This window comes from Sciurus carolinensis, chromosome 6 (genome assembly GCF_902686445.1).
Source record: "Sciurus carolinensis chromosome 6, mSciCar1.2, whole genome shotgun sequence".
Classification (NCBI taxonomy): Eukaryota; Metazoa; Chordata; class Mammalia; order Rodentia; family Sciuridae; genus Sciurus; species Sciurus carolinensis.
Window position 1 is genome coordinate 57338071 of NC_062218.1, and position 2872 is coordinate 57340942.

Genomic DNA, 2872 nt, shown 5'->3' on the forward strand with positions numbered 1-2872 from the left:
GTATGCAATAGTATTTACCCATGCTATTTATGGACTATAGTATTTTTTGATTACTATGTAAAAATTACCATAAATACAGTAATTTAAAATAACACAGATTTATATCCCACAGTTCTTCAGTCAATCTGGCATGGCTTAGCTGTTGTTTTGCTTAGGATATCACAAATGAAAGCCCAGGTGTTTGTCAGGTAGCTCTTATTTGGAGACTATAGGGGCAATAAAACACCACCATTTTTTTAGGTTCCCAACTGGGTTCCAGAATAAGACTGACATAAAATCTTTCAAGACTCTAGGTAAGAACTTGTTACAAAGTACATGCAGTTCGTATGGTTCTAATTCTAGTGCTCCACTGGCCCAGGTTCTTGGTAGCTGCCAGCCAGTGGCTTCTCTTCACATCTTAAGGTCACTCATGCCTTATCATATTGGCACTCACCATCACATGCAAGAGCATCCCATGCCCCTTGGACTTTAAAGAGCTTGTCTGATTTCCTCATCTACTACCAAAAGTGAAAACTGCTTTATTTAATAATAATAATAATAATAATAATAATGATAGGGCTGGGGTTGTAGCTCAGTGGTAGAGCACTTGTCTAGCATGCATGAGGCACTGGGTTCGATTCTCAGCACCACATACAAATAAATTTCAAAAATAAAAAAAAGGTCCATCAACAACAATAACAAAAAATAATAAACCCCTGACTGGGTTATCCATATATTAAGAAACTCAGTAAGTTTAATTACACCTTCAAAGCAATACCTAGATTAATGTTTGAATAATCAGAATAGGAATCTTGAGAGGACCATATTTAGAATTCTGCCACAGTTAATAGAAAATGCAATTATTCTTATGCTTGTACATAAATATCTCTAGTGTACATATTTAGAATTGTAATTGTGAGGTCATAAAGTATATACATTTTCAATTAGTGATATTGCCATATTTATCCAAGTAATTGTATCAGTTTGTTACATCTACACCAGGTAGACTGAAAATTATGCCTCTCAGAACAGTTTGGAAGGGAGAAGAAGGAAGGAATTTTTCTTTTCACTCTTGTTCCAAATGATCACATTCATAGATACTTAGCTGTCCTGCATATATTGTTTGCATCATCTGGCCCCTTTGCAGCCATTCAGGAGGCAAGGTCCCACACCCATTATGTGTTTCACCCAAGACGGGAAAAGTCAAAACTAAGTCAACAGTGGGATGGCTCCAGAGCTTCACTGAGTTGATTGACAACTGCAACAAAATTGTAAGCATCCCCTTGAAAAGGTAGTACATGACATTTACAGAAAAGTACATAATTAAGAGCCTAGGAAATAATAGGTCAAAGGAATCTGACGACACTCATAAAATGAGTCTAACAGATGCATTTTGTTTGGTTTATTTGCTATGTCTAGAGATTACAGTATATAAACACAAAACTCCATATATGGCTATGCAATAACTTTTATAAACATTTTTATACTGATAGACCTTTGTACTATTTAGAGTCATTTGTTTTTATAATCAGAGAAGCAGATAGCAGTCATTTAATATATCTGCACAGAGCCAGGCAGGATGGATTACAAATTTGAGGCCAGCCTCGGCAACTTAGGGAGAACCATCTCAAAAGAAAAAGAGCTAGAGATGTAGCTCAGCAGTAGAGTGTCCATGGTTTCCATCCCCATTACTACAAAGAAAAGATATCTACATGGGACTAAATACAAATATAAAATTCCTATATACAGGATAAAATCCTAGCTGAATCAATTATTATGAGCTTCGTAGATTTTTTTTTCAGTATTGGGGAATTACCCTAGTACTGCTTATTTTTCATTTGTGGAGTTCTATGGAGGCATGTGTAGATGTACTTCACTGTTTTAAACAGCTGTAGAGATTTCATAGTATAGATGCATATCACTAGCCTAATTATTTCCTGTGAACAAACATTTTGGGCAAACATTTAGGTATTTTACGTTTTTCCCATTTTCTTTTACTTGTACAATGCTTCAGTGAAAATCCTCCTGAAGTGGCTTTTGTGACAGTTGTTATGTTTTTCCCCCCACATGCTAGAGATGGAACACAGGGCCTCACACATGCTAGGCAAGTGTTATGTCACTAAATCATGTACCCAGGCCACTTTTGTTTTTTGTTTTTTGAGACGTCTGAGTTGCCCACACTGATCTCAACCCCCAAACTGCAGGGACTGCAGGTATTTGCCACCATACCCAGTCTACTTGTATGGTTTTAAAGGATAAGACTAATAACCCAGAAGTAAGTATGACTTATGAACAGGATGTTTCAATATTAGTTCAGCAAGATATTAGTAGATGCTCCTGGAAAAAAAACAGTAATAATCCAAAAGCTTGGGAACTACTATGTAATTTTCCAGTCACTGTTTTCCTTATAAAGTAGATGATCAATACTATTAAATAAGATTGATTATATAACTGAGGTGGCACACATCTGTATTCCCAGCTACTTGGGAGGCTGAAGCAGGAGAATCTCAGGTTTGAGCCCAGCTTTGGCCACTTAACAAGACTTTGTCTCAAAATATATAAAAAAGGTTGGGAATGTAGCTCAGTGATCGTGTGTCCCTCAAAAAAAAAAAAAAAAATATATATATATATATATATATAAATAGAAAAATGGAAACATTGAAGTATCAAATATTTTTCACATTTTTACTGGTATATTCAGTTGTACATAAAATTGGGATTTTTTTTATTTGTGTATGCACAAAATAGAACAATATAATTTGTCCAAAATCATTCCCCAGTATTTCTCTTTTTTCATCTCCCTTTTCCTCCCTCTGGTCCCTTTACTGTACTCATTTCCCTTTGATTTTCATGAGACCTCTATCCCTTTTCCTTTTTTTCTTTCTAGCTTCCA